General features: G+C 45.6%; 1 protein-coding gene across 1 annotated transcript in view; it reads left to right on the top strand.

The window, feature by feature from the left end:
* Positions 1–12,341, top strand: part of LOC146833636 (uncharacterized) — a 206,850-nt gene that overhangs the window by 41,765 nt on the left and 152,744 nt on the right. The gene's annotated exons all lie outside the window — the stretch shown is intronic.

Here is a 12,341-nt window from a genome sequence, read left to right as displayed (position 1 = left end):
GTCTCATGGGTCTCGATGTCCCTCAATGGGTGCTTGCTTCTGAACTAGTTGGAGTCTGGCAAGGACTCTTTGTGTCGCTGTTTGGTGAAGGGGGTCCGGTACCCTGGGTATTGGTACAGTGGAGCTCTGGTAGGTCCTGGTGTCTCCAAACCTGATGGGGAGAGAAATCTGACTCTCTGGGGCCGATGTACCTCTTTTGGTGCAGGTGCTGTGTTGGAGTCATCAGGGAGCAGCACGTTGACAAACCGGACTTAGCAAGAAAGGTGCCTGTGGTTTGCAGGGGGAGTCACACCTTCATTACAAGGGAGGTTCTTTGTGATTTCGTGGAGGCTAGAGGAGTTCGGGGATTATTTGAGTCTTCACAGGTTTAGGACAAGACTACACAACCACAATTGTCGAGTCCTTAAAGTAGAAGGCAGGGTTTGGCATCAATTTTCTCTGCAGCTGGGCTTCAGTTCTCGGGCAGCAGCTCTTCTTTGTCGGTGTCTTCTTCTTGTCCATCAAATCTAATGTTCAAGGCCAAAGGATGCTACCTAAATACTACATTTAGGGACATTAAAGGGGGAAACAGGTAGTAGCCAATGGGCTACCCATCTTTAGCGTGTCTACACCCTCTAAGTGACCACTTCCCATGGGAAGGGTCACTACCCTAGCTCTGAGAGGTTGTTTTTCCACCACCCCAAGATGGTGGATTTTCAGGAGAGGGGCTCACATCGCCTGCCACACCTTAAGGGTGGTGCTAGCTGAATGTGGACACTCCTCATCAAACTAATTTCCCCTCTGTCCTCCCACCAAATGTGGAGAGCCTGGGCTGCACTTCAAAGGTGGCATCACCTTTGAAGCTTCCTGGTCTGTAAGACCTTTCCGGCCTGGAGGAGGTGTGAAGTACCTCTGCCTGGAGCAGGCTTGGTTTCTGGCCCCTGAGAGCGCAGGCTCTCACCCCATGAAGTCAGAAACATGTCTGGTGGTGGCAGGCTGGCTATGACTAGTCAGAGACCACACCAGTGCTTGGTAGGTTTTCAGGGGACCCACTAAATTGTCTCCTGTGTGCCTTTATTACTAAATCCAACACTGGTAACAGTGAGGATTTATCAAGATGAGATGTTTGGTACCAAACATCTTAGGGTACAGTGAAGCCATCACGGAGATAGGAAACTTGTATTGACAAGTATCCAGCCCATGTACTCTCTATGGCTTACCTGTGAACATATAATATCCACGAATGACTCTGATATTGCAGGGTCATATCTACTCATGCAGATATGTCCACACTTGGGATATTGTGCACTCTGCCTTCGGGCTCTAAGGCCTGCAGTAGGGGTGACTTACTTATATATCATGCAGTGTATGAGGGCATGGCACACAGGGCTGTGTGCCCTGTGGACTCCTAGGTTTTGTCTGCTCCAAAACATGCAGCCTGCAATGGCAGATTGCATGGTCTTGGTGCGGGGTCTCTGGGATGGCAACATTTGTGCTGCAGCCCCAGTGGACCCTCTTCAGTACCCATGCCCTAGATACCAGGGGTACCATTTACTAAGGACTTACAGGGGTGGCTGAAGTTTTGGGAAAGAGATCTGGCACTGGGAACCTGGTTAGCAGCGATCCAGTGCACTTACAGTTCAAAATCACATCAGGCATCAAGCAAAAAGTGGGTCTAACTATGTTAAAAGAGGCCTTTTCTTACATGGCCACCCTCCCCCCACAAACGAAGAGGATGAAACTAAACGTTCCCTTAGGAGTCTTCATCGTCTAAGTGGAAGAACCTGGAAAGGCCATCCGCATTGGCATGGTCAGTCCCAGGACTGTGTTCCACTGAAAAGTCCATTCCCTGTAGGGATATGGACCACCTTAACAATTTGGGATTTTCTCCTTTTATCTGTGTGAGCCATCTGAGAGGTCTATGGTTGATTTGGACAAGTAAGTGAGTGCCAAACAAGTACGGTCTCAACTTCTTCAGGAACCAAACCACAGCAAAGGCTTCCCTTTCAATGGCACTTCAACTCTGCTCTCTGGGGAGTAACCTCTTGCTAATGAAAGCAGCAGGTTGGTCATGTCCATCATCATTGGTTTGGGAGAGGACTGCTCTTATCCCACTTTCTGAGGCATATGCCTGCACTATGAACTGTTTAGTATAATCTGGAGCTTTAAGAATGAGTGATGAGCACATTTCTTCCTTCAGAGTGCCATAAGCCTGTTGACAGCTCTCTGTCCAGTTCACTTTCTTTAGCATCTTCTTAGAGGTCAATTCTATGAGGGATGCCACTAAAGTACCATACCTCTTTACAAACCTCCTTTTGTACCCATTCTAGCCAAGGATTGCCCTGACTTGAATCTGGGTGGTTGGAGCTACCAAGTCCACAATTGTCTGGATCTTGGATTGTAAGGGTTGAACTTGGCCTCCACCTACATGTTTACCCAAATATACAACAGAGCTCTGCACTATCTGGCACTTGCTTGCCTTGATAGTGAGGTCTGCACTTCGCAGAGTCACAAGAACCGTGCCAAGGTGGATCAGGTGATCCTGCCAGGTAGAACTATAGACAGCAATATAATTCCAGATTCTAAACCAGCAAGGACTTTTTTCACCAACCTTTGGAAGGTGGCAGGGGAACTGATAATGCCCATCTGGGGTTGAGAATGCAGATTTTTCTTTTGCTCCTGGGGTCAGACCAATATGGCAGTACCCTGATGTCAAATCAACAGGACTGAGGAATGTGGCTGCCCGTAGCCTGTCAATTAGTTCATCTGCCCTTGGGATAGGGTGTGCCTTTGTCATTGTGACAGTGCTGAGACCCCTATAGCCACACAAAACCTCAGCTCTATCTTTATAGCCTGGGGGTGAGGTTTGGGGGCTAAGACCACAGGGCTGGCCCAGGGACTATCAGAGGGCTAAATTACCCCTAACTCCAGCATCTTGCTGACTTCAGTTCTGAAAATGGGGGCTAACCCCACTGGGCTGGCCCAGGGACATTCAGAGGGCTCAATTACTCCTAACTCCAGCATCTTGATGACTTCAGCTCCAGTGCTTTTCCTCACTTGGTCATACTGTCAATTCAGTTCACTTTTGACAGTCATACTGACACAGTCTCTGCATCATGGACACACCAGTTAGTCTGACCAGGGGTACGGGAAAAGAGCTCAGCATACTGCTCTAGGACTTGCCTGCAGTCAGCTTGCTATTTGGCAGAGAGGTTGTCTGGCAAGATCACTCCATCCACTGACTCATCTTTAGGACTGGTAAAGAGGAGGTCAGGGAGAGGATTGCTCTCATCTTCCTTATCCTCATCCGCGACCATCAGCATGGACACATCAGCCCTGTCGTGATAGGGTTTAAGGTAATTTTAAATGGATGACCCTCTTTGGGTTCCTGAAAGTGCCAAGGTCCACTAGATTGGTGACCCCCTTTCCACTCTAGGATAGAATATGGTCCTCTCCATTTGTCCTGGTGGACCCTAGGAGGCACAGGCTCCGAGCCCCACTCCTTCTGCCCTGGTTGGAACTCAACCAGAACAGATTTTTAGTCATACCAGAGTTTCTGGGGCTCTTGGCTGGCATCAAGGTTTTTACATATTTTGTCCATATACTTAGCCATCCTGGAACATAGGCCAAGCACATAGTATACTATGTCCTGCTTTGGCTCTTTGAGAGGTCTCTCCCAGCCTTCCTTCACTAGACACAATGGTCCTCTCATCGGATGACCAAACAGAAGTTCAAAGGCGGAAAACCCTACTCCCTTCTGAGGCGCTTCCCTGTAAGTGAAAAGCAGGCATGGTACTAATACATCCCATCTCCTTCTGAGCTTTTCAGGGAGTCTACCAATCATACTTTTTTATCATCTTTGTTCAATCTTTCAACAAGACCATTTGTTTGTCAGTGGTATAGGGTAGTAAACGTACACGTCACTCCACATTCTGCCCACATGTGTTTTTCGGGTAGCTAGACATGAAGTTTGTATCTCTGTCTGACACTACCTCCCTAGGAAAGCCCACTCTGGTGAAGATACCAATGAGGGCCCTAGCCACTGCATGATCAGAGGTAGTCCTGAGGGGTATTGCTTCAGGGTACCTGGTAGCATGATCCACTATTACCAGTATGAATCTGTTCCTTGATGCAGTTGGAGAGTCTAGGGAACTGACAATGTCAATCCCTACCCTGGAAGTGGAATTAAGGGCCCTTTGGGTAGCCACCTATCTTACACTGGCTTGACAGGTAGCACATAAGTTACAGAACTCCTTAATCTTCTGGAACATTCCTGGCCAATAGAATAGTGTAACTAAACTGCTACAAGTGTTGGCCTGGCCAAGATGCTCAGCTAGGGGGATTTCATGAACCAATGTGATCAGGAACTCTCTAAACTTCTAAGGCACTGCCACTCTCCAGTGAAATCAGGTTTCGGGTCTCTGGCCTCAGTGTAAAGGAGTCCCTCCTCCCAATAGGTTCTGAGGGAGCCAGTGACATCTCCCTTTCCTGATCAGTAGCCTGCTGGCTCAGGCTCACGAAACGTGATGGCACAGATCCTCTGTCCCTAGCACAGATCTTCCCTAGAGGGTCCCCCTGGGCCCAGAAGCTCTTCCGTGTAAGGCCCAAGTTCCTGGGGCTCAATTTCCTCTGGGGCTAATAGGTCTTCTCCCTGAGGAGAGGGGACCTGAGCTGGTGTCTGTTCAGAAGTTGGTCCCCCAGACTTCGTGCCTTTTCTCTTGGTGGGTTGGCCCATTATTCCAGGCTTCAACTACTTTTTTTCACCCCAGGTTTTGCATTGTTATGCTCTTGTTTTTACACACAACCATTCAGTTATACCTAGCATAGCTGCATGGGTCTTCCTTTCGACTTCAGTCCAAGCTGAGGACTCTAGATCATTGCCTAGCAGGCATTCTACAGGAATTTCAGAGGATACCACCACCTTCATTTGACCCGTAACCCCTCCCTAGTCTAAGGGCACCAATTCCATGTACCGTAGCCTGATTATCAGCATTGAGGGCTATGAATGTCTTACCAGTCAGGTATTGTCCCGAGGATATCAGTTTTTCAGTCACCATAGTGGCACTTGAACCTGTATCCCTCAGTGCTTCAACTCTAACCTCATTGATATGTGGCTGTTGTTTGTATTCCTCCACATTACTGGGCCAAACAGCAAGAGCAGCTACATCCACCCCATCCTCTGAGACTAAAGGTGCTTCAGTGAGCTCTCTGACATGGCCAGGGCTCACCTGGGAATTATTTTTGTTGAGACAGCTAGGGTCTCCAGTTCGTTGCCCATTGGTCTTACAATCAAAGCACCAAGCCTTTTTAGGATCCCAGTTCTTACCCTGGTATCTGCCCTTAGGCTGTGTATTGTTTTGGGGCCCACCCTCCTGAAAAGGATTTGGAGGCCATTCGAAGACTCTTTGACTGTATTCTTTGACCGATTACCATCTTTCCCTGGGGGGGATTAGCAACCCCTTTTGTTTGGCCACCTCCACCATTAGTTTTCTTAGTTACTCTTGTCTTGACCCAGTGGTCTGCCTTTTTCCCCAACTCTTGAAGAGGACGTGGACCTAGGTCAACCTGGTACTGATGTAACATCTCAGGAACACAATTACTCAATAGATGCTCTTTCATAATAAAATTATAAATCCCATCATAATCTTACACATTGTTTCCTTTCAACTATTATTTTCACTGAAAAGTCTACAAAATGTACCCAGGTCTGACTCTGGGTTTTTCTAGTCTCCCTGAACCTGATCCTGTATTCCTCAGTGGTGAGTCCAAGGCCCTCAATCAGGTTGTCCTTCATGAGGTCACAGGACTCAGCATCTGCCTCATTCCGTGTCTGGAGCCTATTCCTACACTTTCCTGAGAAAAGCTCCCAGAGAAGAGAGCCCCAATACTTCTTGTTGTGTTGCCTCATTTTACAAGCCCTCTCAAAGGCTGTAAAACCATTTGGTGATGTCATCACCCACAGTATATTTGGCGACAAACCCTTTGGAGATTTTAAGGTCGAAAGCTTCATCCTTCTCCCAATTTATGATGTTACTGCCACCAGAGATGGATTCTAGGCCCAACTCCGCTCTTTCCTTTTCTATAGCCAAGAGGTGAGCCTCTAATGCTATTCTCTCGGCTAGTTTCTGAAGATATGCCTCTTCGGTATACATTTCTTTTGGGGTGCTACCACTAGTACTTGCAGTGGTGTTGCTTTCTGTCGGATTGCTGCTGGAATCCTTATAGACTTCATCCACCCTGGCTTCCTCTACCTCTTCTCCAAGAGGGGTTTCTCCCTTAGCCATGGTCCTAGAATTTTCTGCAAGCAACGTTTGCAGATGTGCCTTCGTGGGTCTAGGTCCTGTGGTGAGGTTCCATGCTCAGCAGAGGGTCTTAAGTCTGTCCAACTTAAGGTTCTTGTAGGGTCCCAGGTTGAGCTCCTGGGAAGGACCTGCCTCAGACATGTTTTTAAAGTAGTTGGGACCTATGTAGAAACTGCAAAAAATTTACTTTCTAAAGGCCAAACTAACTTAAATGCTTTTTACATTCTAAACAGTTTTATCGTGGGACTTAACACAAGGCCCTAACAGCTAGGTTTTAAACAATTTAGAAAAAAATCTAAATTGGTAAAGATCAATGCTATAAAATAATGACAGTTTTGCATTCCTTAATGGAATCACTTATTAACCAAGTGGGACAGCAGATGTCAAGCCTTGTATCCCACTGTTGCACAACCAATGCAGGAAACTGGCTCTTTATATGATATATCAAAATGAGATATATTGTGCAAAGAGGCTAGGGGTTCCCCGATGAGTGGGCAGGGGCTTGGTCAAGCAATCCAAATGTGCTCTTCCATGGCGTAGTATGGTCTAGCAGCCTTAGGCATATGAGAGAGGAGTGTGAGGCATCTACAAATACACAAACAGCTATTAAATGATGGACATGACTCAATAAGCAGATCCACACAAATTTATAAAAGTAACACTTATCTTTAAACATATTTAGGAACAAGAATAAATAAGATCGGGTAAGTAGGTTTTTCAATAGCGATACTTCTACTATAAAAAATTCGACACAGTGCATTTTTCAGTAGCTGCAATGTTTTTTTTATTATCTTTATTTTTCATTATAGAACAAACATCTCTATACATACCAGTAGGCAGTGGGCACTTTTCTACTATACATTGCACAGCATACGTAGAAATTACCGACAGGCAGGCGTACAGAACCAACACATTACAGTTTTTGAATAATGCGACACATCGTGGCAAGACACATTGCAAGTGTACAAAACGTAGAAACCACTTGTCTTTATCCGCCCCACACTCGTATTTTATCCCACTGTCAGACAAGCCATCTCTGGACCCTCCAAGTCATGCCGACACTCCCTAGGCAACTTTAACCCATCAAGGTATCGCCCGAGGGCCTCTGTTCTGCTCCCTCGTCCCCAACAGTATAATTGGAGCCTTCCTTAGTGGTTCTATATGCAGAGTACAGAGCCCAAATTTTTTTGGCCTATTGGGGGGGGGGGGAGAAGTTCGCAGAAGAGCTCCGTCTGGGTACTACAATATAACATATCAGAGGCCCATTGAGCCTTCGTAGGCAACGGTCCCTTCGACCAGCAAATCGCAACCCTGCGCTTGGCCATCAGTAGCCCCATATCTACCAACTGGCATATCCCTAATGGTAATGACCTATAGTAGCCCAGTAACGCCAGGCCAGGCCCTGGCACAAGCGCCTGCCCTACTATCGCAGCCAGTTCAGAAAATACACTTTCCCAAAATTTCGCAACCCCCGGGCAGAGCCAAGCCAGATGAAGAAAGTCGGCCACTTGTGCTGTACATCGCTCACACTGCGAATCTTCTCTCAGACCATACCGTCTGAGTCTCTCCGGGGTGTAGTAAACTCTATCAAGGATTTAAAGTGTATCAGTCTGTGTCTACCGTTAAGGGTCACTTGTTTCGTGTTAGAGCAACAGTACCTCCACATTACATCATTAATCTCAGGTCTTTTTGCCATGCCAAACGGGCCTTAGTAAAATGATGTTTCCCATAGGCCATACTGTGTTGATAGATTTTAGAAGCTAGTCTCGTCGGGGCTTCCGTTTTGATAACCAAGGAAAGGGCTGCAGGCTCAGGTGGTTCTTCCAGGTAAGTGCCAAGTAGCTACAATGTTATCCTATGGGAGTAAGATCAAGGTCAGCAGTCAGGTACAGTACAGCGACTTACAGGACCATTATCCTGGACTTAATGTGAGTGGTGGGCAAGGTCCAAGGCAGCACCAGCACTATACCACCAGCGGCACTAGGGCGGCCGGTTCAGGGGTGCAAAACAGCGTCGGGTGCCAATGTTAGTCTGTGGGGATCGATCTTCACGTAAAGAGGCTGCAGACGGATGTAGGCAAATTATGTTGTACTTTAAAAATCAATAAAAATGAACTCATTTTCACCAGTGTCTAGCATACGTACACAAAATGGCTTCTCTGTTCACTTGTACTGGCAGCAATAGGGCTGACCAGCACAAGGGCATATCTGCTCATATAGATATGTCCACACATGCAGTATAGTGCACCCTGCATTGAGCCGTAAGGCCTGCAATAGGGGTGACTTACCTATATTCCATGCAGTGTCTGTAGGCATAGCACACAGGGATGTGTGCATGTTGTGTTTTCACCTTTTCTGCACCAAGATACACAGACTGGAGTGACAGTCTGTCATTGTTTGGTGAGGGGTCCTTTAGGGTGGCACAATTCTTGGTGCAACCCTTAAGGACCCTCTTTGGCCTCCTTATCCTAGGTACCAGGGATACCACCTACTAGGGACTTACAGGGGTACCAAAGGTTTTGCCAATTGGGGTACAATTGCATAGTTTTGGGAAAGAGATCTGGAATTAGGGGCCTGGTTAGCAGGGACCCAGTGCACTTCCAGGCGATATCACATCATTTACGAGGCAAAAAGTAGAGATGACCATGTCATAAAGGGTCACTTTCCTACATATAAACCCTGGCTGAAAAATTTACCTTGACTTACTTCTGTTTGATTCCTCTAATTGTTGGCTTTAGAGTGACCCTTTTCCTAACTTCTATCCACTGCATGCCACTGCATGCCTTCTATTTTTTAATATAGCCTCCTCTAACTCTCATGCCGGTGTGCCTTGATCTCTCTTATTGTAATTCTGCAAACGACTGACACCTCATTTCATAGATCACTAACTCTCCTGCTTTAAAGCCCTACCCCTGCAACCTAACATTACATAATCTTCATTAGAATCTCTATCTCACCAACCATTCACCTGAAACTACATGGCCCCCATTAATTATCACAGTTAAGTGGCATTAATGCAATCTATCACCAAGATAACTGGAATAAATGCATGCATATATTACATATTACATTCCTCATCCCATGTTCAATGATATAATTTATGACATCACCGATGACATCTCAAATTACATCATTGATGACATCCCTGAAAGATATCACTAATAATATAATCCAATGACTATAAGAGTTTGGTATATGCTTCTGACACTGAAAGAGTTTTTTTATGAGTGACATCTAGAGAAAATCTTGTATAGCTTCTGTGATGCAAATTAATGCTAGCTTTTACAGCATGCCTGGTCTCCTAATGGAGCTTGTGTGTGTGGATGGCTTTGACTCTCTGCGAAGTGTTGTGTAGTTTTTATAAACTCATATAAGATCTGCGCATTTAGACAACATACACTGCAGGCTTGGTGTCAAGACTGATTCCAGACACCCCCACCGGGTATGTTGGCCTGTATACCAGCTAGATCACAGTGCCACTAGATACTCCTCTTACCAAGGAGAGAATAGTTCTTGGCAACCATCGAACATGACAACCCTGATCCCTCAGAACCGTGGAAACAGTGCAATACTTTTTGCTCAGTCACTTGTGCTCACTTTGTCTCAGAGAGATACACAGAATAAACGATATGGACGTTTTTTCAATAAGCATTTATTGAACATTCGTCATTCTAGTGTAAAATAGGTGCGCTGAAACAACCACTAGACAGAAACAGATATAAATGACTAGAAGCACTAAGAAGGTAAAAGGGTGGTAGGTTTCTACCATCTTGCTATAATCATTAATACAGGCAAGTATATAAAATACATGACAATAAAATGCATACTCCTACGATGCTACCCTAACTAGATTACCTAAGTGTACTTAGCATGTGTGTAGGTGTTAAGCCAAGAATCCCTCTAGGATAAAGTCCACCCCATTACCTGAAGCGAGAGACTGTGGGACCCCATCTTGGTCTCGAATTGGGCACCCCGCAAGGGATGTTAGACCGCTGAGAGCTGGAGTATCTGCATGCAGGAACCGCGTCTTGCGTCAGTGTGTCGGCATGGAAGTCGTGATCTCCTCTGCCTATCTCAGCAAGTTGTGATGTTTATATACCCGAATGTATCTCCAGGGGTTCTACCTTGCTGTGCCACTGTCGGACTTAGGATGACGTTGGGAATGAACCATGTACATAGGTATTATACAGGAGATGGTAGTCCTGCTGAGTTTCCAAGAATCCAAGGATCCTCATGCATAATGTATGAGGCTATTGTTCAGGGAAAACCCCACGTTCTGTTGGCATTACTGTAACTAGGTAAAGGGTCAGTCCTAGCAGCTCGTTATGTATGTAGTGTAAGGACGAATATAGGTGAAAGGTTGGGATGTTACCCGGACCTTTATTGGGGTACCTCTATGGAATATAACAGAAGAGTTGTCCACAGGAAAAAGGCTGTGCGTATTAGGGCCTTCATCACCTACCATTATTTGAGAGTTTGTATGTAGTGGACTCTTTGTGAAAAGTTGTGCATAGGGTAATGACTGTGTGTAGTAGAATGGGGTGAGGGACTGGCATATCTTTCAAAAGGCTGTGTGTAGTAGGGGCTTCACCACCTAGGTGCGATGTACAGTAGGGTGTGATAAGATACTGGCCTCTCCACAAAGGCCTTTTCACATTGCGATCCTGAAGGTGTTTCGCGAGAGTCAGATTACTAATGGAGTGCCCCCGTGGGACGTCCATGCGGGCTTTACTTCCTGGATGAGCTCTCACAGGACACTCGCAAGAATGCTAGAAACTTATAAATTACAATTTATTATGACACAGTCACTTTTAATTACCACTAACCCTATAGCATTGCTAAAAAAGACAAATCATGAATATCCATGGAGTGGCTTGACCACAAAAATACCTATTTTTTAGGTTTTGCGGTCCCTAAACCTCTTGCGAACTGCTCATGAGTGTCCAGCGAGAGCTGTGACAAACTCATGAAAGGCATCTGATTGGTTAAAATGAATATATCAGATTTATAGTTTTTAAGGGGAGAACTAAAGATGGCCTCATCTACAGATTCAGAGGAGGAGGAGGTTCCTGGTTTTAGACCTGAGTCTCGAATCACTTGTTTGGCAATGTTCTTAAATAGCACCTGGTGCTAATAAAAAGTTTCAGCAAAGCTTGTAAAGTGCAAATTGTGCAACAAGGACTTCTCCAGAGGCACCAGGAAGCAATATGTGGTACCATATGAGAGCAATGTACCTTGAACTCTTGTCTCATGCAGAAATACAGAGGGACACAGAAGAGGTGTCTATATCAGCATCTGCCGCCTCTGCTGAACCAGGCCTACCTGTACCAACTGAGGTTAGGCATGCAGATAGCAACCCTGTGCATCTCAATAAGGTGCTGTACTGCCAGCTATGCAGCAACATCATTTTTTCTAGTTAGCTCAGCCAAGCAGCTCGGAACAAGTTGGTAGCAGAGCATAGATTTCCTCCCAACAAGTGTTTTTTCCTGCATTATTGTTCCTCCAAATTCTAACTCCCTGTTTTACTTCAAGTTTAGTGTTTGAATTCAATCACCAAAAGCCACAAAGGGCTTAAATTATATCTTGGCGGTATGTATACTCCATTACAATGGTGAAGGAGTATACATACTGCCAAGATATCAGTCCACCCACCAAATTTAAAAGTGGTCAGACCTTAGGTTTAATCACCTGTCCATTTTGATTAAACCCCTCTGACAACCTTGTGGAGTAGGGGCCATCTGAGGCAGACCTGTTATTCCGTTTACCTAATTTACATTTTGGAATTAGAGGTCAGTTTTCACTGCCCATCACAGCAGGAAAACGCTGGCAGTAAGCGGCAGTGGAAAATGTAAAATGCTCCCCTCAGCATGGACAAGGACTCCCATGGTGAGGGGAGCATTTTACTTTTTATTTTCAAAAAGAAAATCCTGCTTCGAGCTATTACATCATCAAATGACTATACATCGGTTTTAGATAACCTTAAAAGTGCAATATAATGCAAACATGATAAACATTTGGCAACATCATATAAGTAACAGTTTAAAAAGGAGGACTAGATGCT

The sequence above is a fragment of the Triturus cristatus genome, chromosome 4_2 (genome assembly GCF_964204655.1).
Source record: "Triturus cristatus chromosome 4_2, aTriCri1.1, whole genome shotgun sequence".
Classification (NCBI taxonomy): Eukaryota; Metazoa; Chordata; class Amphibia; order Caudata; family Salamandridae; genus Triturus; species Triturus cristatus.
The sequence above is the reverse complement of the archived record's forward strand: the minus strand, read 5'-3'. Positions and strand labels throughout refer to the sequence as shown.